Source organism: Pelodiscus sinensis, chromosome 8 (assembly GCF_049634645.1).
Source record: "Pelodiscus sinensis isolate JC-2024 chromosome 8, ASM4963464v1, whole genome shotgun sequence".
Classification (NCBI taxonomy): domain Eukaryota; kingdom Metazoa; phylum Chordata; order Testudines; family Trionychidae; genus Pelodiscus; species Pelodiscus sinensis.
In genome coordinates, this window is record NC_134718.1 from 9,581,755 (window position 1) to 9,607,916 (window position 26,162).

The 26,162-nt window shown below is 40.2% G+C and overlaps 1 long non-coding RNA gene across 3 annotated transcripts in view; it reads left to right on the forward strand.

The window, feature by feature from the left end:
• The first annotated feature begins 10,137 nt into the window (after positions 1 to 10,137).
• The window catches only part of LOC142830367 (uncharacterized), a 107,551-nt gene continuing 91,526 nt past the window's right edge, over positions 10,138 to 26,162 (forward strand). The window contains exons 1-2 of one of the 3 annotated variants that reach the window (XR_012905550.1): positions 10,138 to 14,051; positions 20,206 to 20,483. This is a non-coding gene — a long non-coding RNA (uncharacterized LOC142830367). The remainder of the gene's footprint in view (positions 14,052 to 20,205; positions 20,484 to 26,162) is intronic. The other 2 variants (XR_012905549.1, XR_012905551.1) reach the window with 2 other exon arrangements.

The following is a 26,162-nucleotide window of genomic DNA, read 5'->3' on the forward strand; positions in this document are numbered from 1 at the left end:
TTGCAGAGCTCATAATTTACCCAATAGACTTTAGATCAGGGATGGTAATCGTCCTAACTATATTAAATTGTGTCCCAGTTGGGGAGGGCTGTTTGGGGGAATGCTCAAAAAGATTAGCTAGTTATTAATACTTTCCTATAAATCCAAGCTGTTCACTAGACCATGATCTGTTCGCTCTATCACAATTTGGGATGCGTTCCCGCTTGTGTTTGAGCATTGCACGCAGTTGTGGATTTGTCTAAACCTCTGTGTATAAACCACACCAATATTCATAAATCATACATTTTCCCAAATGGATCATACATCCATTATAGACTCAAATTCATCCATAAAAGTATTCATGGCAAACTTGTATAAGACTGTCTAATAGTATATTTTAATTAAGAAGGAAAATCATTCTCTCTGCCCGTGTGGGGGGGTATCTGCAAGACTCAGGCACTAGAGATTTCCTACATGCCATAACAAAATAGTCTATGGGTTGACTTTATTTCATATCTGAGGTTCGTTCACTCCTCAGCCAGTCCAGCTCTTTACTCTTGGTTAATGTAAATATTCTCCCCCGATTTAGCCGGAATTCATAAATTACTCTAGTTTTGAACACTATGTGTCTGCTGAGCTATGGGCCTATGTTAAAGAACAGTCTAGAAAACTGAAGAAGATGCCGCTTTCTTAACAAATGCACATGGAATTAGAAACTGGCATGTCATTCTTTCCTGCATTCTGTACGCTTTGCATTACTTTGGAAGTTGGAAAGTTGGCCAAGGGAATTCCCCAACTGGCAGGGAGCAGAGAGAGCAGGATAGGAGGCAGCTCTTTTACTACTCTGGGGGTTTCTAAATGCTGATATAAGGCTGGGACCCAACCAGCCCATCAGAACAAGAATGGCTGTACTGGGGCAGACCAATGGTCCATTCAATGTTGAGGGTTTGTCGGTTGCCAAGCATTAGTTCCTCAGAATTTTTACTCATCAATTTGCTATTGGGCAATGACACTCAATTGTTGATGAATGCCTGTTGATTAGGTTCTGGAAGAACTGCGTCAAACCACTGATGATGATAGTGGGCTAGACGACTATGCCCTCGTGAAATACAGTAATGGTCCATCTAGCCCACTATCCTGTATTCTGAAATGGCTTCTAGGAGTGAAACGTTCAGTCAGGGCCGCTCAGGGCATGTCTACAGAATGCGGAAGATCAAGACCCGCTAAATTGAACTTAGGAGCAAATGTTACCATCAACTTCCCTTACTCCTTGTGAGGAGTAAGAGCACTGGTGACAATGGGGGGGGGGGTGGCATTGAGGCTGGCGCGGAAACGTGATGTAAAATACGCAACTCCAGCTATGTAAATGACATAGCTTGAGTCAACATATCTATCTTTGACCTTCCGATGTGGTATAGGCCAGGCTTCAGAGCTTGACCATCTTGGCCATTCATCTTGGTTGGATTTATGCTCCATTGTGCCACTTGTGGGCAAGCCTGCTACTGGGGGCAGGGTTAGGGCCCTTTAAATCACCGCCGAAGCTCTGCACTGCATGTTCTGGGCAGTTCTAAGGACCGGCTGCCCTCAGCCCCCAAATTCCATCTCAGGCCATGCCCCTTCCAGAAGCATGGAGCAGAACCTCCCCCCCCACACACACACACCATGGCCACAGAGTCTGTGAGGCTTGGCCATCCAATGAATGGTAGCTCAGCCCTGAAGATTCTAATCTGCATTCATGCTAGGATCTGGAATTCAGAGCCTCTGCATCTGGGGAAAGAGGGCACCCTAATTCACAGGTTTCTCTTCAGTTCATATACTTTATTTAGCACAAGCCCCTCAGACATATTTGTAGTAAAACCAAATTAAAGCAGAGCTTGAGAGATAGAGATTTAAAATAAATGTAAATAAAAGCATATGGAAACATACGGTTATGGGTAAAAGAAAAGGATAAGATGCAAAATTTAGGCTGTACTTATTGAATTAATTCCCCGTCTCAAAGAATTTCTCACCTAAATCACTTCTCAACAGTACAGTAAAACCTGTGTTATCTGGCACACTCGGGGATTAGGGCATTCTGGTTATCTGAGGGTCCCATCAACGTAGGAAAAACCAATGGATAATAATAGTAAAATTCAAGTTTTGAATATTGGTAGTTTTGTAGTGTGAGGTACTTGGTCTCACATTTCTATTTTGTGTTAAAAATAATTTTTTAATTAAGAAGTGCTAATCAAGCCGATCATGGTAAACCAAGACACGCCTGTGCGCCTGAAGATGTGACAGTATTGTGGCTGGGGGCAATGCCGGTTAACAAAATTTCTGGTTAACAGAGTATCGGATAACAAAGGTTTCACTATACTTCTACAGTCTGAAAACCTGGAATCCACCATTCTTGAGGCAATTCCAGCTGTCAGAGTAACTCTTCTGTAATGGATGTCTCCTTGACCTCTTTCTTCTTCTCTTATAGATTACTGTGTTTCTACCCAGGGTTCCCTTTTCAGAGACTTTTATTGGGGTTCTCTTTATAGTCTGAGTCAGATGAGGGCTTTTAGTATTTACATAGACTAAACTACAAACTGGCTTAGCCATTGTTCTCCGAATCACTGATCTCAAACCCACCCTCTAGGTCAGTGGTTCCCAAACTTTTCGGTGTCATGCCCCCCTTTTGATTTTTGAGAAACCTTCATGCCTCCTCACCCCAGCAAAACTTGTTGAGGAAAAAAAACCCCACTGACTGGGACCGAAAAACAAAAATAGCAGCAAAACTTGGGAGGGTGGGCGGAGATTGACGGGGGGTTGGTTCACCTCTCACAGCCCCTGGAATTTCTTCATGCCCCCCCAGTTTGGGAACCCATGCTCTAGGTGCTAGGTTCCAGGAACATCATAGCCTACATGTTACGTGAATCTAAAATTGTTCCCTGTACAAACATCTCACAGTAACAATCTGCTAGACATTAGCTTTTGGCAGAGACCACGTGACCCTCTTTGGTGAAATATTGAGAAAATGGTTTGATACAGGGTAATATACCTAACTGGGTGTGCCTGGGCATGTCTGTAGCATAATGTGCGGTAGTGTTCTCTCCCTCTATTTTTTTTAATCAAAAGTGCATTTTTGAGTTTCTTCACCACCTATATTTATGACAGCCAAACAATTGCTTTAATTTTTTGAACTTGTCACTGGCAAATAATGTATATTTTCTCTTAACATTTTTTTTCTTCAGTAGGCCAAGAATAATTTCTCCCCCCCCCCCCCCCCCCCAAAAATGACCCGCTATGGTCGCCACCTTTATTAAGTGCTCACATTTAGAAGTGACTTCTGACTTAAATTTCATACTGACTGTTGTGCACCAACAAAACCTAATGCCCTTTCCCACCTTTAATGAATGCCAAAGTCATCACAAAACCAAGCCTAATGAATAATGCATGTGGCCCAATTAAATGGTGTTTAAATTTGCTGTTTTATTTGCTGTGAGGAGTATTTTTTGCCAACTACTATCTTGTAGGCAGTGGTGAACTACATTTTGACGGCTGAACCTGAAATCTGTAGCTCCTTGGAACATTTTCAATTCTGTGAATTAATGCTGCTTTGGCTTGTTTGGAAAATTTGTCATATCTGATACGTGACTTAAAACATTTTCAGCGGTCCAACTCATGAGAGAATCCAGTATTTAAAATGGAAGTGTGGGTGGAATCAGGAACATTTTTCAAAATGTTTTGGTATGTCCATTTTAGATCTCCTTCACATATCTTTAAGCTGATCCAGTAGTGCTAAATTGATGCAAGAATCTCAATCACAGAAGCAACCCTATAATCTTTAAGAGTGAGAAGAAACAGATTCAGGAACATACAAACGTGATTTAGTTTACCTCAAAAGTGTAAGTGCAGCCACTGAAGTGCTTATGGTGAATATTTGGTAGATGTTACAAATCCCTTTGAGTCATCTCAGAATCAATAATCTAGCATCCATTAATCTCTGAAAGAGAACTATTTTTAGATGGAAAACCAAGGTTTTTAGCTACTTGTGCTCATTAAAAAACTCGTGACACTCTTTGCAAGAGCAGACATGCAGTGCTATCTACCCTGTGGTTTTCAAAAGTACCTAAAGAAGTTAGGTCTTTTGAGTCCCAGTTCAGCCTCCTTTCTGCTGGAATGGGGTTTTTAAATGTCAAAAAGTATTAAAGGGATTTGTTATCCTAAATCCAACAAGCCTAAATTCTATGCAATGACCTTGATTAATCATTTCACAAGCAATCTCTGTAAAAGTTCTGTCAACTTAGATTTCAATGGGAACTCCCATTGAAAATTCCCACCTATGGAATTCAGGCACAAAAATCCCATTGACTCCTCTTTTTGAACAGAGGAGCCATAGACCGTAAGATCTTTTGAGGCAAGGGCAGTTTTGTTATGTTTCCATTCAAGATCTAACACAATGGAGCCCTAATTCTGATTTGTACCTCTGATTTGTGTGATACAAACTAAGTATCGTCGTTTTTAAAACACAGATCGTAATAATGAATTGCTTTGAGATTTTGAAGTTCTTCCTTTGTTTTACACATTTATTTTCATTGTGGATAGAAAACAGATATTCCTTCTGTTTCTAATTTTGATTTGGGTGTATCCAGTCCATTTGGCCTAATAGGAAACTTCTATGGGTTCATTGTCATATACAGAAACAACTTTTGCTTGGGTGTTAATGAATCAGGGTGTATGTAATGGTTATTGAGTATTTCACCTGTAGGTCACCAGCTTGAATTTGGCCCAGGGGCTATTGACAGAAAGTAATTACTATCTGACAGCCGTTTGGTGGCCTGAGTGAAAACAGGTAGTTTCAGTCCTGATAGTCATGCTGAAAAAAATAGCTTCCCATGTGGGTTCTGCAATGTATTTTATTCCAAGTTAATGATGTAGATACAAATACGTAAATAAGTATTTTTGTATATCTCCTACCCTTCATCTGTTTGCCCTAAAGGGACATCAACGTGTAAAAGATACAAAGATTCTCTCTTTTTTTGTTTGTTTGTTTGTTTCTCCACAGCACTCAGTACAAAGGGGGTCTTTGGGTGCTATTGCAATGGAAATATTTATACTCTTATTACTCTTATACTCTGCCAACCCAAATATGTATTTTGTATGTTCACCCCAGTAAACTGATTGGTGCATGATCTGACATACCAGTAATGTTGGGATAGGACTGTGGCTGTTGGTTTCTGAAGATGATAAATACCTGTCTGACACAGAGCATTTGACCATATTAATTATAAAATATGCTAGCTAGGGATGTGTGGTTATTAATTCTATTAGACTTTTCTAATAGGGGATTCAGTACTTGCTGAGAAATGCTTGCCAGATTAATTAATCACAATGCAATATAATTTTCTAGTACAGGTGGAACCTCTTTGGTTTGGGATTCTCTAGTCTGACAGGATCACGGATGTTGCTGGACCAGAAAGCCCCTGGACTAGACAGCCCGGGCAGGAAGTAGCTGGCCGCAGAGTCCCAGCAGCCCAGGGCTGGCCAGAGAGCCAGGGGCCCCGTTCCAGCTGACCTCCAGTGGTCTGGCAAACTCCTTCCTTTGGGACCAATCAGGTCCCGAGGGTGCTGGACCAAGGAAGTCCAACCTGTATTTGCTGGGAAACTTAAATTGAAGCTTGTGTCAGTCAACCATGAGTGGTATATTTTGTATGCAGATATTACCAACCCAAGAAGTTCATGGGTTCTCTCATTTTTAAGTATGTGAGCTGTCCTTGCATTTGGGAGTATATTTATTTGCAAATAATCAGTCTTAGCAGGATTGGTCTCTACTGTTGTTTCCAGTTTTACCATGAAATGAGTTTGAGGGGTAGCCATATGAGTGATCTTCAAAAGAGAACAGTGCAAGATAGAAACAAAGGGCTTCACAGTGATACAATGCCATTCTCAGTTTCCCTTGTTGTTTCAATCCATAGAAACAGTAGCTCCTAGAATAGAATTATGCCTCGTTTCTGAGGGTACGTCTAGATTACAGACTTTTGTCGACAGAAGCTTTGTTGACAGATACTATCGACAAATCTTCTGTCGACAAAGAGCGTCTAGACTACATCCAGTTCTGTCAACAAAGCAAAGTGCTTTGTCAACATGAGACTGTAGATGCAAAGGACAGTGTAAATACAATAACACCTTCTGTCAACAGAACTCTGTCGACAAAATGCATTATTCCACATAGAATGAGGTTTACAGCCATCGACAAAACTGCCAAGTTCTGTCGACGTTATGTTGACAGAACTTGGCGGTAGTGTAGACGCAGATATAGTTTTGTTGACAAAAGGCCACTTTTGTCTACAAAACCCTGTAGTCTAGACATACCCTGAGTGTAATGCCATTTATAAACTGTACAAGTGGAAATCTAGTGGGTTGGGATGTCTATATTCTTTATTCTTTTGTCATTAACCGGGAGGCTAAATTTCCATTAATTTCAGCCAACTTTCAGCCAAAAGAACCATACAGCATTAGGGCAAAAAAGTGATTGATTGCTTAGCTTAAAATTAATATGGTTAAACAGATGTTGGATGGATATGACAGTCTAATATACTTTTGTATTAACTCATAAGGCTAATAATCAGAATAAATATTAGTGTTTAAAGAGACTTAAAATGGCATTTCAAGACACACAATTCATTAATATCCTACATTGGTGATTTCTTTCAGTATTTTGTCAGAATAAACATGTTGTCTATTGTTTGCTGTTTTTTTTTTGTTTCTTCTTCTTAAACCCTTGTACTCTGAGTGGAGCATAGGTCATCTACAAGTCTCCTCCATTTCATTCTGTCTTGAGACAAAACTTCTAGCTGACTCCAGGAGCACCCCAATTGTTATCCTTCAATCTCAGTAGAGCTTCTCCATGTTGTCCGAGGTCTTCCTCTTTTGCACTTTCCTTGCAGGTTCCATGTGAGAGCTTGACAGACTATGCTGGATGATGATCTTCTGAGAATGTGGCCTAGCCACCCCCACTTTCTTCTCTTGATTTGAATGTCAAGTGATTCTTGTCCTGTTCTGTTCTAAAGCTCCTCATTTGTGACAGTCTTGCCATTTGATGTGAAGGTGTATCTCAGGCATCTGTAGCTTGTGATTTGAAGACTTTTTAGTATGCCACGTCTCGCATCCATACAAGAGCATACTCTTCACATTTGTTAATGCTCAGTCCAATCATTGAGGCAGTTTTTTCTAGTGTTGTGACCTTTTCTTCCGTGCTTTCATGTTGGTGTGAAAAGAGGGCAACATCGTCAGCAAAATCAATGTCCTCTAGCTGTCTGAAAAGTGTCCACTGAATGCCACTTTTTTGTTTAGTCAGGGTTAATCTGGTAAATGCTTGTTTCAGGATTTCCAGATCAAGTTTCTTTAAAGTCAACTCTAAATGAGACTGCAGGGAAAGTGTTATTCCACAGCAATGATTTGTCTTAAAAACAAAAAATGGAGTAGACGACACCTTTAGGACTTTTAACTAGAGCTTATTTTTTACTTAGTAGCCGGTGACATGTAAATATCAGATTGTACTTCTGAGGCATGATTCTGCTTTTGCTTACCTCTGGGTAAATCAGAAAAAGGCTCATGGAGAGAGGTGTAGCCACCTAACACCAATATAAGTGGGATCAAAATCCAGCCCTATGGCTCTTAAATTATAGCCACATATTCTTGACTAATTTTGGGGAGATTGATTTGGCCCCTTTTCTATCAGACAGGCTCTTATCAAAGAGAGTACAGCAATAGCTTAACACATCTTGTCAGGAGTAAAGTCCAGCTTTTGAAGGAAGGAACTGCCATCCATTTAAAAATACGGTATCTAAAAACAAGGAAGATTGATAGTCTGGTCTCTTATTCTTCCAAGAGGAGCTAATAGAATTGAGATGTTGAATGTCTATAATGATTTCTTCAATAAAGCAAACAAAGTTCTTAGGCCTGGTCTACAGTAGGGGATAGGTTTGAATTAAGGTACGCGACTTCAGCTACCTTTACTCGAATTTTGGCGCCATCCACACTGCAGGGAGTTGAAAGGAAAGCAGTCTCCCTTCAGCTTCCCTTCCTCCTTGTGGAAGTAGGACTGCCAGCATCAAGAGGAATGCTCTCCTAGCAGGTATAGTGAAGACCTACTAATTCAAACCCTGGAAGATCAATTGCGGCTACTTTAAGGCCATGTCTACGCTACAGACAAGATCATTGTTTGAATTTAAATTCTTCTCTGCAAGATAATGGGGGCTAACAAATAACTAAATGATTTTGAATGTATTTTGCCTTGGGCTTATGGTATTCATATGCTTAAACATAACTGCGGTTTCCAAATTATTTTCCAGCAAGACAACAGAAGAATGTTTGTGGGTTGTTATTTTTTAATTTTCAAATCAAATGTGACACTATGAAGGATACCTAGCCAGCACACATTTTAGTGAAGAAGCTACACCTATTGCACCCTACATCCATTGCACATTACAAACTCACATGATTTTCTGTCATTTAAAGAAATCTGGATTTGTATTTTAAACAGACAGTACCTTTCATAGAACCTTTTGATAAAACGATCTATCGTTGCTTCAAGTCTGCAAAAATACTATTGCTACGGATGCTGCAGTTTTACTGATTAGAAGTAATTTGCTTGATCTACCCCACCCTGTCTACTTTTCAACTTTTTCCTCTCATTCTTTTTTTTAAAAGAGGACTTCTTAAGATTTTCTGATTCATTATAAGGTTAATATATAGTTTATTGTGAGCCTGATAGCTTGATTAATTAAACACTGAGCTGTGGAACCGCTACAATTCATGTGTCAATTCAGACAATTTTCTGGAAATGATTTGAATCAATTGCTAATGAAATTGAGAAATTTAGCAGAAGCTTTCTGACTTTCAAGTGACAGCACTCATATTTAACTCAAGAAATGTGACAGTAAATGACAACATAAAAAGTACTGTGAATTATTTGCCAGATCATGTGAAAATTACAGCAGCATCCTATCGAAACAGCTTGTGGCTCATCAGCATGAAAATAAACAGTTGTAATCACATACTTAGAAATCTATGATGCCGTTTAAAATATAAAAGATTCTGTCTGAAATAAACAAAGAACATAATCTTCATGAGCAGTTATAATATTTCATAATTTCTCTGAGTATAACATGATAGATGAGCGTACTGCTATTAATATTAAAATTGTAATCCCGTGGAAAAGATAGTGTCTTTGTACCTATTTTGAGAGTTTAATATGATTATATATAACAGTCTAATTTTTCTTCTCTGCTGTAATTAACATGCTCACTGTTGCAAAGTTTGTATTTAAAGTGATGTTCTGCTGCATTTGTTTCCATAACTTTTCACTCCCAGACACACTTTAATTAATTTAAAACTTCATCCAGATATAATGAGACAGTTATTGCGTGTTAATGAAATATCAATGGAAAGTGTACTAATCAATAATTAATCTAATTAAGGTGTATAAAAGACAATATTGCTATGTAATTAACTGAAAACTGTATAAGTAACACATGCATATTTAAATTTGTATTAATATATTTGTAAGGAATTTTTAGATCATGCTGTTTTATGGGTTTACAGGAGAGAAATAAAATTAAAATGTTTGTCAAAGAGCTTCTGGAGTAAACATTAAATGCAACCCTGAATCATTTTAACAGTCGCTTAAGATTCTTGTGCGTTTCTAACACATACTAGGAATGAAAATATATTTTACTGAAAATAAGGCTCAACTTCCAGGGAAGATTCCTCTTTGGTATAGGCCTAGCTCATACATATTCCATATTGCTATAGATTGAAATTCATACACTGAACTTAAATGGGGAAATATGCATCTTAACTTGAAAATTCTGCATTTCTATGTGTGGGGAAATGATTAACTATGGAATTACAAGCAATGCCTCCTAATTTAAGACTTCCACTTAAAGCAGAAATTCAATCTTTTTATATATGAAGAACAAGCAATATTGTTGACAAAACTGCCGTGTGTACTCTTTGTGAATGCATTTTCTGAGAATTTACAGGTAAATCTGTTAATTAGATTAAAGGATCAACTTTTAAATGATTAATTCCAATAAATTTAATCTTTGTTGAATCTCTTTGAAATGATTTTCAAAATGGATTAGTGTAAGACTCTTCAAGTTTTGCATACAGCTTAGCTGCAACTGAGTTTTAAGTGTAGTTTACATACTAGATTGTAATGAGTTTGGGTATCATAATCAATAATATACTTAATCATTCTTGCTACCATTATGGTGAATTTTGGTGATATGATAGTTGTGTTCTAGCCTGCATTTGAAGAGGAAGTTTTTGTTTTACATACAGAATATTTTCAGCGTACAATTGATAATGAAAGTCCTCAAAACTGGAGCTTTTTTTTTTTTAAATAAATAATTTAGTTCACATTCTAACATTATTTGGGAGCCAATTTTTAGTTTTAATTCACAATTTTTCTTTCATTTAAAAATCTGCAAATTGTAGGGCATCACAAATTTGTAGATTGAGGCAATTTGAATTCTATGGAGTTACGTAAATATGCTGTTAATTAGGAAAAAATAATTGTGGTGTTTCGTATAACAACTCTTTAAGCCTCACATTTAACTGACAGAGAATGAGATGTTTAGGAGACTGCTGGTACTTTGTTGAAGGTGCTAAATGAGCTGAATGAGCTCAACAGTTTCAAGTCAGTGCTCAAAGCAATAGCTACTGAGTTGAGGACACTGTTCTTTAGGAAACTTCTCAGCCAACTGAGGAGCATTCGATTTTCCCTAAGACCGAGTCAGTGGTACTCCCTTGATGTACCAGACAGCACAGGTAGACAAAATTTAATCTCAAATGTATGAAACAAAATATTTTGGGCTCTGAAACATCAAGTAGGCTTGTGACACCTTAGAGCAGGGGTGGCCAACCTGTGGCTCCAGAGCCACATGCGGCTCTTCAGAAATTAATTTGCGGCTCCTTGTATAGGTACCAAATTCAGGGTGGGAGCTACAAGTGCCAACTTTCTATTGGGCCGGAGGGCACTCACTGTTCAACCCCCAGGTCTGCCCTAGGTGCTGACCCCCTCCACCCTTCCCCCTAAGATCCTGCCACTTCCTACCCTCTGTACTGAGCCTGTCACACACCTGCTTCCCCCCTCCAGTCCCTTCCAGTGAGAGAGAGCTGATTTCAGTGGGCAGGAGGAAAAGGAGGAGGCGGCACTGACCAGAAAGGCTGCCAGGGGGCAGGATGTGCTGGGAGTGGTGGTGGGGAGATGATCAGGGCTGGTGACAGCCAAAGAGCAACAGTTATATATGTGAATTGGTAAATTTTGGCTCCTCCTCTGGTTTCAGTTGGCCACCCCCGCCTTAGAGATTAACAAAAATACCTTTTGTGTCATGAGATTTCATGGACAAAACTCACTTCCTCAGATGAGCTTGAGTGGAGAAAAACAGGGGGACACTCACAATTTATAACAGCAGAAGAGGGGACGGGGAAAAACTGAAAAGGCTGGACATCTCTTATCCAGCACACTCGGAACTGACTGATCCCAAACCAGGGAATTTGTTGGACTGAGAATGTTCCTTGCCATAGCCCCCAGCCACCGACTGGGTAGGCTGCCTCTGGCAGGGTCTGGAGGTAGTTCCCCCGTACTTCCCTCTGAGCTAGCAGTGTTCTGGCCCCGCTGCTGCTGCCCCAGACAGACTTCCTGCTGGACTCCAGCAGTGCTGCGGGCTGCCAGGGGCTGGCTCTGGCCCTGGTCGGGCTGCAGAGTGCTCGGGCTCTGGTCCCCAGCCCTGCGGCAGCCTGCAAGTTCTGGCCCCACTTTTTGTGGGTTATCCAGGGCTCCGGCCCTATGCTGCTGGGTGGTGTTGGGGCTGCCACCAGCCCTGGGCCCGGGCCCGCTGTCAGGAGCTGCCAGGGGCTGCTGCTGGCTCCAGCCCAATTGCTGCAGGCTGCTGGGGTCTGCTGTCAGCCTAAGCTTCTGCCCTGACCCAGTACATCAGCCCAGCCCCTTCTAGATTGCCCTCCTGCCGCTAGACTACCAGGGTTCTCTGATGAAGCTGGACCACGGATGTTGCCAGACCAGAGAAATCCAGTTTTGAGAGGTGTAATCTGTACCTGTCAATTGTAGTGCTAATGAGGCTAAGTGAGTGGGCTAGAAGTATCCCATACTTAGCTTTTGATATTGATGAGTGTTAAATGTAAGGAAGCTGGTTTTATAACGGGCCATCAGGTTAATATCTTCATTCAGGCCAAGGGAAACTGTTAAATTTGCATATGAAGGTCAATTCCTCACTCTCGAGTTGGCTTGTGAAATTTTTATATAGAAGAATGACTACTTTTAAATCCATGCTTTAGTGCGCAGATAGGTTAAAATATTCCCCTACAGCAGGGCTTCTCAACATGCGCGGCACAAGGCCTGTATGTTTGCGGCCCGTGGTGCGGTTTCAGTTTACGCAGCCCGTAGGTGGGATCTTTTGAACATGGCCTCCACTAGGAACATGCTCTACAACAGCAAAGCATCTCCCAGGCTGGGTGAGCATTGAAAGATGCAAGCAGATGGGCTCGCTGAAATAGACGGCTACAGGGTGTCGGCGATTCTAGCCCACAGGGAGGAGGTACTAGGAGTGCCGGGGCATTATGAGCAATGCTTTGTATTCATGTCCATCAGTGTGAAATAAGCTATTTGCATAGATATTTTCATGTATATGCAACCACACTTAAGTTGCAGCCCTCAGCATGTGGCTGTGAGTATCATTGTGGCCACTGGGGCTTCCAAAGTTGAATAACCCTGTCCTACAGCTTTATGTGCGTTACCATTTCTGGTGTCAGATTTGTGTCCATTAATCCTTCTTGTAGAGATGGTCAGGTCTAGCCAATATACATGGCAGAGGGGCATTGCTGGCACTTGATGGCATAGATCATATTAGAGGATGTGCTGTTGTATGAGCTTCTGATGTTGTGGCTTATATGGTTAAGTTCTGTGATGGTATCGCTTGGATAGATGTGTGGACAGAGTTGGCAAGGGGGTTTATTGCAGGGGTAGGTTCCCGAGTGAGTGTGTCTGAGGTGTGATCCGTGGTTGCTGGAAATAATTGGGGTAAAATTAAACTGAAGCAAAACTAAATATTTCACTTTATGTAGCCTTAGAAAACTTTTGGTTTGGGGCTGAAATTTTTGGGATGGGGAAGAGATTAAAATGTATACAAATCCCATTTAAATTATGTTATGTGCATTGTTGGCCAAAAAAATCTACAGTGAAAAATTATGTTTTTCAAACATCTCTATGTGGAATATAGAATGCTAATGGGCAAGACAGTAATTGGTGTAAAAGTGAGTGGGTAGATTTGTCAATGGTAGATTAATTGGTTGCAAATCGTCATTGTTCTTAATGAATCAGGCTGCCAACTTGCTTGCATGTAGCCATGGAATTTTGGACACGCCGCTGAGGCTTTCTCCTGCTTCACTGCGGTAAAGGAGCTGTAAATCCGTCCATGTGCTGTCTTTTGTGCCTCAAAAATAGTGAGAACTAATCAGACTATACCAGGGAATCTGTCCCTACATTTTGAAATAAAATAGGCTAGTACTTCGTTGCTTCAACTCATTAACGTTGTTCCATCGGAACAAGAACTTTTGAGTTTTCCATTCAGGTATGAAATATTTAATAGCAAAAAACAAGCATATTCCTTTTTTGAGCCATACATCAAACTGAGTTCAAAACACAAGATAAGATTCCTGGAATTGTCCTCAAAACAAGCATTATAAACCTAGGAAATTCGGAGCTAGTTAGTTAAACTGAAATAAAAATACAAACATATGAAGGGAATGTATGGGTAAGACACTTACATAACCATAATCCCATCTATTATGGACACGACAGAAGAAAATTATAATTAATGTATTTTTATAATACCAGACTAAACAGTTTAAAAAAAATAAATTTTCATCTTTTCTTTCCCTCATGGCATCACTACAGGGTAAAGTTAAGATGATTTGGTTACCTTAATGGATCAGCTTGCGAACAGGAACAGGAACAGCTAACAAGGAGTTTGGAGAAGGCGTTCTCCAGGTAAAAGAGGAGTAAAAACAGGACCCTTGTGGTAAGTGGCTGTCTGGAGCGTGTGTTTGTGTGTGGGGGAGTTATTTGCTGTGTGCTGAGGTTGTCTTTGTCTGGTTGGTTGGTTGGTTTGTTTGAAGGAGCTTCTAAAAGGTTTGAAATATAGAAGCCTCTGTTAATTGGCTGAGCCTCGGTCAGGGGGAGGGGCTATCAGAGTTATATAAGCCTGTGACTCAGTGACCAGGAACAGCTAACAGGGAGTTTGGAGAGGGAGTTCTCCAGGTAAAAGAGGAGTAAATACGGGACCCTTGTGGTAAGTGGCTGTCTGTAGTGTGTGTTAGTGTGTGTGTGGGTTATTAGTGTGTGTGTGTGGGGGGGGGGTTATTTGCTGTGTGCTGAGCTTGTGATTGTCTGTTTGGTTGTTTGAAGGAGCTTCTAAAAGGTTTGAAATCTAGAAGCCTCTGTTAATTGGCTGAGCCTCAGTCAGGGAGGGGCTACCAAGGCTTGATAAGCCTGTGAGTCAGCGACCAGGGAGCTTGCGAATGGGAAGTTTAGAGGGGGAGGTTAGAGGGTGCTAGTGACTCTTGACCTTCTTTAAAACATAACTCTTATAATAATCTATATTCCAGAGGTTTAAAAAGAATCCCAGTTTATACTTAAACTTATTCTTTAGAAAAATGGAGGCAGAAGCCCAGCAGCAGAGTGGGGGCTATCCTGTTTATTGCGTCGAGTGTAATATGTATGATTACCTGCCCTGTGGGTGGGTGGCGTATGTGTGCACCCATTGCAAGGAGCTCCTGACTCTCAGAGACCGAGTTCGGGCTTTGGAGGCCAGGGTGGCTGACCTGGAGGAGCTAAGGGAGGTAGAGAGCTATGTTGATGAGACTTTCCAGGACACTGTAGTACTGTCCCATCTCCAGTCTGAGAGCCCCAGTGCTCTTAAGGAGGATGAAAGTCGCAAGGGAACAGAGCATTCAATGAGAGCAGAGGGAAATCATCCTGTAGTTGGGACCCTCCTCCCAGAGAATGTTGCGGTATCCTCTCGCACTGAGGATACCTCTGAGGGAGAGGGAATGCCAGTTAGGAAGAGGCAGGTGTTAGTAGTGGGTGACTCGATCGTTAGAAACATAGATAGTTGGGTTTATGATGACTGGGAGAACTGTATGGTCACTTGCCTGCCTGCTCCGATAGTTGCGGATCTCTCGAGGCATCTAGATAGACTTATGTGTAGTGCTGCGGAGGAGCTGGTGATTGTGGTACATGTAGGTACCAATGACGTAGGGAAGGGTAGGAGAGATGTCCTGAGGCCAAATTTAGGTTGCTAGGAAAGAGACTGAAATCCAGGACATCTATGGTGGCATTCTCGGAAATGCTTCCAGTTCCACGCGCAGGGCCAGGTAGGCAGGCAGAGCTTCAGAGTCTCAATGTGTGGATGAGACAATGGTGTAGGGAAGAGGGGTTTGGATTTATTAGGAACTGGGGACACTTTTGGGAGAGGGAGAGCCTATACAGGAAGGATGGGCTCCACCTAAACCAGGGTGGAACCAGACTGCTGGCACGAAACATTAAAAAGGCCGTAGAGCAGTTTTTAAACTAAGAGATGGGGGAAAGCCGATTGATGCTGAGATGCACGTAAATCGGAGGGAGACTTCTCGTAGAGGAGAATCCATTGATAGAGACTCTCTAAGCTATAGTCAGAAAGAGACTCTCTAAGCTATAGTCAGAAAGAGAGGAGGGGAGAGGGCAAACCATGGGCCAGAGCAGACAAACAACTGCATACAAAGGAATCTAATGCATCAGGAAAGGGCAGACAAATAAGCAGTGGCAGATTTTTAAAGTGCTTCTACACAAATGCTAGGAGTCTGATTAATAAGATGGGTGAACTAGAGTACCTCGTATTAAAGGAGGAGATTGATGTAATAGGTATCACTGAAACTTGGTGGAACGAGGAAAATATGTGGGACACAATCATACCGTGATATAAAATATATCGAAAGGATAGAGCAGGCTGGGTGGGTGGCGGAGTGGCACTGTATGTGAAAAATAATGTAGAATCAAATGAAATAAAAATATTAAGGGAATCAACATGTTCAAGAGAATCGCTATGGATAGTAATTCCATGCTCCAATAATAAGAAATTAGCTGTAGGGATATATTACCGACCACCTGACCAGGACAGCGATACTGATATTGAAATGCTGAGGGAGATTAGAGAGGCTACCAAAATAAAGAACTCTATAATAATGGGCGATTTTAATTACCCCCATATTGACTTGATACATGTCACCTCAGGAAGAGAAGCAGAGAGAAAATTTCTCAGTGGCTTAAATGATTGCTTCTTGGAGCAGCTGGTGCAGGAACCCACAAAGGGAGAGGCAATTCTCGATTTAGTCCTGAGTGGAGCGCAGGATCAGGTCCAGGAAATAACTCTTACAGGACCGCTTGGGAATAGTGACCATAATATAATAACATTTAACATTCCAGTGGTGGGAAGAACACCTCAGCAGTCCAGCACTCTGGCATTTAATTTCAAAAAGGGGAATTATGCAAAAATGAGGAGGTTAGTTAAACAGAAATTAAAAGGCACAATGACTTGAGCCAAATCCCTGCAAGCTGCATGGAAACTTTTTAAAGACACCATAATAGAGGTCCAACTTAAATGTATACCTCAAATTAAAAAGCATAGCAAGAGACCTAAAAAAAGAGTCACTGTGGCTTAACCACCATGTAAAAGAAGCAGTAAGGGACAAAAAGGCATCTTTTAAGAAGTGGAAATCAAATCCTAATGAGATAAATAGAAAGGAACATAAACACTGTCAAATCAAATGTAAAAATGTAATAAGAAAAGCAAAAAAAGATTTTGAGCCAAAAACTCAAAAAGAAATAACAAAATATTTTTTAAGTACATTAGAAGCAGGAAGCCTGCTAAAAAACCTGTGGGTCCCCTAGATGATTGAGATCTAAAAGGAGCAATCAAGGAAGATAAAGCCATCGCGGAGAAACTAAATGATTTCTTTGCTTCAGTCTTCACGGCTGAGGACGTTAGAGAGATTCCCAAATCTGCACCGTCCTTTGTGGATGGTGAATCTGAGCAACTGTCCCAGATTGAAGTGTCATTAGAGGAGGTTTTGGAACAAATAGAAAAACTTAATGTTAACAAATCTCCGGGACCACATGGCATTCATCCAAGGGTTCTAAAAGAACTCAAATGGGAAATTGTGGAACTATTATCTGTGGTTTGTAACCTATCCTTTAAATCAGCTTCCGTACCTAATGACTGGAAAGTAGCCAATGTGACACCAATATTTAAAAAGGGCTCTAGAGGCGATCCGGGCAATTACAGACCGGTAAGTCTAACTTCAGTACCGGGCAAATTAGTCGAAACAATAGTAAAGAATAAAATTGTGAAGCATGTAGAAGAACATAATTTGTTGGTCAAAAGTCAACATGGTCTCTGTAAAGGGAAATCCTGTCTTACTAATCTATTAGACTTCTTAGAAGGGGTTAACAAACATGCAGACAAGGGGGATCCAGTAGATATAGTATACTTGGATTTTCAGAAAGCCTTTGACAAGGTCCCTCATCAAAGGCTCTTGTGTAAGTTACATGGCCGTGAGATAAGAGGGAATGTCCTTTCTTGGCTTGAGAACTGCTTAAAAGACAGGAAACAAAGGGTAGGAATAAATGGTAAATTTTCAGAATGGAGAGCAGTAACCAGTGGTGTCAGTCCTGGGACCAGTCCTTTTCAACTTATTCATAAATGATCTGGAGAAAGGGGTAAGCAGTGAGGTAGTAAAGTTTGCAGATGATACCAAACTGTTTAGGATAGTCAAGACAGAAGCAGACTGTGAGGGACTCCAAGAAGATCTCACCAAACTGAGTGATTGGGCAACAAAATGGCAAATGAAATTTAATGTGGATAAGTGTAAAGTAATGGACATCGGGAAAAATAACCCCAACTATACGTACAGTATGATGGGGGCTAATTTGGCTACAACAAATCAGGAAAGAGATCTTGGAGTTATCGTGGACAGTTCTCTGAAAACTTCCACACAGTGTGCAGCAGTGGTCAAAAAGGCAAATAGGATGCTAGGAATTATTAAGAAAGGGATAGAAAATAAGACCCAGAATATCTTACTGCCCCTGTATAAAACTATGGTATGCCCACGTCTTGAATACTGTGTACAGATGTGGTCTCCTCACTTCAAAAAAGATATTTTGGCCTTGGAAATGGTTCAGAAAAGGGCAACTAAAATGATTAGGGGTTTGGAACATGTCCCATATGAGGAGAGGTTAAAGCGACTGGGCCTTTTCAGTTTAGAAAAGAGGAGACTGAGGGGGGGATATGATAGAGGTATATAAAATCATGAGTGGTGTAGAGAGGGCCAATAAAGAAAAGTTATTTATTAGTTCCCTAAATAGAAGAACTAGAGGACACCAAATGAAATTAATGGGTAGCAGGTTTAAAACTAATAAAAGAAAGTTCTTCTTCACACTGCGTGTAGTCAACCTGTGGAACTCCTTGCCAGAGGAGGCTGTGAAGGCTAGGACTATAATAGAGTTTAAAGAGAATCTAGATAATTTCATGGAGGTTAGGTCCATAAAAAGCTATTAGCCAGGGGATAAAATGGTGTCCTTGGCCTCTGTTTGTCAGAGGCTGGAGAGGGATGGCAGGAGACAAATTGCTTGATCATTGTCTTCGGTCCACCCTCTCCGAGGCACCTGGTGCTGGCCACTGTTGACAGACAGGATACTGGGCTAGATGGACCTTTGGTCTGACCCAGTACGGCCGTTCTTATGTTCTTATGTTATGTTCTTTTATTTTTCCTGCTCTTCAAAGGATCTGAGCTGTAAGATGTGTTTATGTAAGATGAAAAGTACTTTGAAATTCCAGGATTATTATGTCGTAAATAGTATCAATTTTTTAATTACTCCTGTCTTATTTAATTTTTAGTGAAGTAATAGATGCATGCTACTTTTGAACAATGTAGTATTTGGTTGGAAGGAACTTTAGCAGAGCAGTGCTGGCATTTTACGTATTGTTAGAAGTGACTTCATGCTGACACTTCAGTCTGAATTCCTTATAAAAATATCTTCACTTTATTCTACTGACTGCTGTAAATCAATCCACTTCCATTATTGTGTGATTAATTTCATTACAAATCCATCAAAATATTATGCTAGTCATTACTTGACATTTATAGCAGTGCCTTTGCTTCTCTAATCCAAGCGAAACTAACTGTACTGCTAAGAATTTTAAAGGAACAATGATTATGTGAAAATCATGGATGTAGTCACTTTTGATGTTTCCCTTGTATGGTTAGTAACTTTTTTCTTGATGAATAGAGGGGCTTACAAGTATTCAATGGAGGAAGGAGGAAAAAAAACTTAATTTTAAAGGATTTTGTAAAAAGGAATTACCGTTTATAGCTATCAGAAATAAATCAATTTTAACAAATACAATTTGACAGCATGCCTTTAACTTGTTTTATCTGCTTTCGCAATGCACTGGTATAGCTATTGCACTATATGTCAATCTGTCATCCACCCACATACCCAGAATGTGGAATGATTTGTAATCCTTCCTTTTTCACATCATTTTACATTACTTTCAGTGAGGGGTGGGAAGGGAGGGGGTTAAAATTACTAGCTTCTTTGTATTAATCAGTTTATCCAAATTACCATATAATTAAAAATGAAATTATACCAATAAGGTGAAAGATGTTGAGAGACAGACATATAGGTGAGTTCAATTCCTGATCAATAATTTCCACCAAGTTGTTAAGCATTTCATTAAATGTACACTTAAGTATCTCTCCCTGTGGAATTCTGGTCTTGAAGTGAAACGTACCTGATATTGTATATCCCCATCCTTCTGATAACTGAACTAATTAATTTCTCTAGAAATCTCAGATTCCCTTACCGTCTTTCAATTCTCAGTCCTCATATCTTAAAGAGTCCACTCTACTGCAATTTTATCCAGTATGAAGATTTAAACAATGCTGTATTTCCAGACCAAAGTCTTAGAATATTATAAAAATCTAAAGAGTTGCAACCTCTCAAAACTGGTGAGATGATATTCAATAAAAAGAAGTGAATTTTCAAGTTTTCTAATTTTTAACAAAGAATCTGTCAGACAAAATGACAACCATGCTTTACCTAAACACAGGCTTTCTCTTCATGTGTCTGCAATAAAGGCCATTGACTGGAATTAGTGCTACCTGAGCGGAATGTTGCCCATTGCTGGTGTCTCCTACGAGATGAAAGGCAACGTAGAAGACATACCGAAGAGGGGACCTGTCTGCCCATCCAGGAGATGTTCAGTGACTGACCAGACATTGGGAGCAGGTCTGTCAGCCAGTATTGTCTCCACCAGTATGGAGCCACCAGAAAAACAAAAACATGGCTTTGACTCTTGGGTTTGGAAATCACCCAGGAAAACAGAAGAACTGGTGGAAGAGATCCTCTGTGAAAGGTAAGTATATGCTGATGACCAGCACTTAGTCTCCAGTCCAATTCCCAGACTGCGGATCTGGATGGAATATCAGTCTGTGATGCACAGAGATCTCAGGTCTATGCAGTCACACCACTGCATGGTGTGGCTGTTGGAAGAACATGTCCTTTTGGTAGATATTTTCCTCTTTTGCTCAGCCCTCCAAATGGAAAAGGATTTCTATATGGCAGCCCACGAGGCTCAGGCCAAGCTTTCTAACACAGTTAGACTCATAGACTTTAAGGTCAGAAGGGACCATTATGATCATCTAGTCTGACCCCCTACACAATGCAAGCCACAGAATCTCACCCAGCCCCTCCTAAAATAATCCTCTCACCTAGATCTCAGATACTGAAGCCTTCAAATACTTTGAAGACCACAAGATGCAGAGAATCCTCCATGTACCCCATTCTACAGAGGAAGGCAAAAAACCTCCAGGGTCTCTGCCAATCTACCCTGGAGGAAAATTCCTTCCCGACCCCAAATATGGCGATCAGCTGAACCCTGAGCATGTGGACAAGACTCACCAGCCAGACACCCAGAAAGTTCTCTATAGTAACTCCTATCATCCCTGCATTGACCTATTTCCCACTGATAATGAACGGTCAATTAGTTACCAAGATCATGTTATCTCATCAAACCATCCCCTTCATAAACCCATCTAGTTTAATCTTGAAACCAGATAGATCTTTTGCCCCCAGTACTTCCCTTGGAAGGCCGTTCCAGAACTTCACTCCTCTAATGGTTAGAAACCTTCGTCTAATCTCAAGTCTAAACTTCCTACTAGCCAGCTTATATCCATTTGTTCTTGTGTCCACATTGGTATTAACATTGGTTTCCACACAGTTCCTTGACTATCTACTGTATCTCAAGCAGGTTCTTCACTGAACTTCGTTAAAGCCCACCCAACACTAATTCCACATGGTCACCCACCTGTGGGCTCCAATGCAGGGGAGTGAGGGAAAACAGAACATGGAGTTTTGTAAAGGTGATAGGGTGTACCTGGTTCCTCTGGCGGCAGTGAGGTTTTACTGCACCCTGCCTTAGGAAGCAGTAGTGAGGGAGGGTCCTCCAGCATAGAAACAGCCAATCAGAGCCCAGCAGGTTCAGATAAAAGTAGTTGCTGGTCCTGAGCAGGTCAATTCAGCTGAGATCTCACCTGAAATTCATCGCCAGAGGGATTATCAGAATTGCACTGGAAACAATCCATTAAATCACCTGTCCTCTTTCCAGACCCGCAATTGGTGTTCACAGAAAATAAATTGCACCCATTAAATATCTTGAAGATTCTGTGTTTTACATGGATAGGACTAAGCCATTTAGAATGTTGCCCCATCTTTTTTCTGGCTCTAGCAGAGTATTCAGCAGGCCAAGCTATCTTTTAGCACTTGTCAGCTAAGAAAAATGTGGAAATGTCAATATAAAAACACAAGACCCTGTATTTTGTAATATTGTTCTAGGCACAAAGATATAGCGAATGACAGTTCTTGGACAGAAGCTAAGTCCTTGACTTGGCTGAACTCTGTAGGTGTAATACAAATGTTAAATACTGTTCAAAAATAGAACATCATCTAAATCCTAGGGTGGAAAACCCATTCCGTTTTCCTATTTTTTCTACTTTCTGGGCCTCTTATTATGAATGAATCCAGTGGAGCAATTTTAAGGATAGTGAAATGATCCTCGCCTAATAGCATTTATCAACTTCTGTGCATAAAACTCAATTAAATCAATACATGAAACTTTCCTTGAAAATGCCTTAAATTTAATTCATTCATCACTAGTGAAAACTATCACACTTAAGTCTTAATAACTCTTTACACCAGAGTGCTGTCACTGTCCTCATTATTGTATGTACATATCTTCAATATATTACAGCTGTTAGAATCCGTGCACCAGAATCAATGCGTTAGGTATAAAATATTCTAATCTCTCACAATTAATTTTCTTCCTTGAATTATGTTAATTATGATCTTCCCCACCTGGGAAGAAACCCCTATTGCTTTCCTGTCTAGATCTAGATCTAAAGAAGGTTCCCTGAAGCAAGAATCTTTGATAAAAATTCCATAACTTCTTACTCGTCTCTCACTTCTGTCATTTGTACATACAGCACAGTTAGAAATATTAAATGAAAGGTTTCGTTTCACCAATGTTTCTTGAATACATATGACATCTAGTCTCTCTTTAAGTGAAAAAATAAATTCCTTCACTTCTTGCCCCAGGGCAATTAAGCTGTACACATTCCATTTTGAGATTAAAAGCCCAAATTGAAAACCCACTCATGATTGACTGCTTAACAGTTTAGATGTAAAGTATAAAGAAATATCTTTTTTCCCCCAGAAGAAAAGATAAGTTAAAAATTATCCTTGAAGCAGCAGAAAGACAACTAGATAGAGAGTTAATAAAAAAAAGTTTCATGGACTTTGATGTTAACTAAATATATCAAAAACATAATAATGGACTAATACATTTCTCTGGGTTCTCAAACTCGGGTGATTTAAAAATAGATCAATGAAAAGAATGTGAGTCAGGTGAAACAAATATGGGAAGTGATCAAGGAATTTATCGCTGATCTCCATCAGATTAAACACTCTGTTTTGAGTGCCTCTGCATGGATATCTGACTTACAGCTTTAAGCTTCTGAACTTCCTTGGCCTTGTTTTCCAGAGCTGATTGCTATGTAGCCTGCAAATTTGGTGGGATATCTACTAGGCTTTTAACCTTGTTGTTTCATTGTCTTCAGAATATCAATTTTAAAACCCTGTGGCCCATCCACATATTTACTGAGATTTGCTCTTAAAGCTGTTGCTTAGAGGATGTTTTTGGCATGCATTTAAGACTTGACCAAAGCAGAACCTCTGCTTATTTTTATCCTGCTACTCACATTTGATAACTAGTCAGGTGCCCAATCCAGTTGAAAACTTCACATCTCATTTTCGAACCAGCGAGAAATCTCACCATTCATTGCCTTTGCTCTCCACTTGTCTCTACTCATGGATGGCTTTCCCCAGTCTTTGCAATACAGGTCAACAAATTGAGTTTGTTACAAGTCTTACTAGGACCGGAGGATCTCAAAAGAAGCAGGGTCCCATAGAAAAGAGAAAAGGTTGCTGCCAGTACCCTTTATAATTAACTGAGGTCTTCAGGGACTCAGATCATCCCTATAATAAATGCGATCATCAGTTCATTTTTATGGGTACAGAGAATTATTTATTCATGTGAAAGTCATCAAGGAATCCTTCCCCCAAAAAAGTCAGCACGAAAATATGTGATTCCTGGTTCTAAATATTCAGTAACTCGATAGCCAGGGAACATGTTTTACACCTCTCCATCATATTTCAGTGATTTGGATGATGATTTGCTAAATATATTAAGATATTTGATTCTCTGTGGTCAATGGCAGATGTTAGGAGTCCTTTGTGCATATACACACACACACTCTACCCTGGGGGAGTTTCAAAAATAGATCACTGGGCAGACAGGTGCAATGTGTACAGATCTCTGGCATTTGGAACTGCGATTGTAGTTTGGCAGAGATGGGAGTCAAGATGTGCATAGCTGATTAGAAAACTGTTCCCCGAGAGTAGTTATTAGTGATTCACAGTCAAGCTGGAAGGGCATATCGCAGGGGGTCCTGCAGGGATCAGTTCTGTTTCTGGTTCTGTTCAATATCTACATCAATAATTTAGATAATGGCAGACAGAGTATGCTTATCAAGTTTGCGGATGATACCCTGCTGGAATGGGTTGCAAATGCTTTGGAGGGTAGGATTAAAATTTGTAATGATCTGGACAAACTGCAGAAATTGCATGAAGTCAACAGGATTAAATTCAATAAGGACAAACTCAAAGTGCTTGGGAAAGAACAATCAGTTGCATACATACAAAATGGGAAATAACTGCTTAGGAAAGAGTATTGCAAAAATGGATTTGGGGTATAGTGACTCACATGCTAAATAGGAGTCAACGGTGTTCTGCTGTTGGGGGGGAAAAAGGCAAATAAGCAAACCTCATTCTGGGAGGGATTAGCAGAAGTGTTGCAAAGAAGACAGGAAAAGTAATTCTTCCTACACTGATTAGACCTCAACTGAAGTACAAGCATCTAGTTCTGGGTGTCACATTTTAGGAAAGATGTGAGCAAACTGAAGAAAATGCAGAAGATTGGAAAAAACTGTGTTTGAAGAGAAGACCAAGAGGGGACAGGGAGACAGTTTTCAGGTAGTTCAAAGGTTGTTACAAGGAGACTAGAGAAACATTTTTCTCCTTAACCACCGTGGTTAGGACAATGAGCAATATGCTTAAATTACAGGAAGGGCAGTTTAGGTTGGATTTTGCCTAACTGGAAAAAATGTCCTGTTAGGGTAATTTATTCCAGTGTTTAAGGAGAACATGGAAGGAGCAGGTTAGACAAACACAATCCTTTGTCCTGCCATAACTATCAAGACTGTCCCTGAGTGCAGGAGGCTGGATTAGATGACCTCCTGAGGCCCCTTCCAGTCATATGAACCTGTGAGCAAAATCTCAATCTTGCACCTTCTTATCCCGTATAGAATCATTTCATTGTATATAAACTGTGTAGGAGTCCATGTGGTTATGGTTATCGTGTCTCTTTTCCATGGGAGGATAGCCAAACAAAAGGGAGTTATGCTTCCATATTCCTACAGACTCCGGAATGCTTGTGAGTGGGCAGGAAAACTTTGGCTGAATAGCAACAAGGCTTTCCATGTCAGAAATGAGAGGAAGTGGAGGAGAAGACATGAGAAGTTAACCAAATGTAGAGAAGCATTGGCAAGGCCGGTCAATCAGGCTAGTTTCTCAGCATCCTATACTGTAGGATATTATTAGTGTTAAATTAATTTACTCTCCAACCCTAATCACGTTCAGTTCACTTTGCTATGAAATCCACAAGATTAATTACTCTATAGCTACCTGATATTTACTAAGCAATTACACTGTGCAACAAAGATCTACATCTTGCAAGTTACAAAGCAATTGGATTAAATTCCTGGGTACTTAGAAAACAAAGTTATGTTTTTAAATTACTGTGTACTTAATTTAAAAAGTTGCATAAGATATGGCCTCCCAGAGGTCCTCCCCTGCTATTGGCCAAATGCTATCTTCTTCAGATGGAAAGATATTACATATTAAAAACAACAAACAGTCATGTGGCACCTTAGAAACTAACAAAAATATATATAGTATCATGAACTTTCATGGGCAAAACCCACTATATGTATTTTGGTTAGTCTCTAAGGGTACGTCTACACCGTGGTGCTATTTCAGGATAATGGACAATATTCTGCAATAATGGGCTTCCTGTTAAGATGCGGAGAATGCTATTTCAAAGTACATTCAAAATAAAAGGCTTGTTATTCCGACATACCATAAAACTTATTGCATGAGTGTTAGGGGATTCATCGGAATAACGCTCTATTTTGAAATTTGGTGCTGTTTAGACAGTGCCAAATTTTAAAATAGGCCATCTCAAAATAATCTATGCAATATGTGTAGCTCAAATTGCATCGCGTATTTTGAACTATGTGCAACTGTGTAGATGTAATCTAAGGCACCACTTGTCTTCTCATTGTTTTTAGAGTTACAGACTAACATGGCTACCCCACTGAGATTTATTAAACATTCAGTTCATAAATGGGAAACACAAATT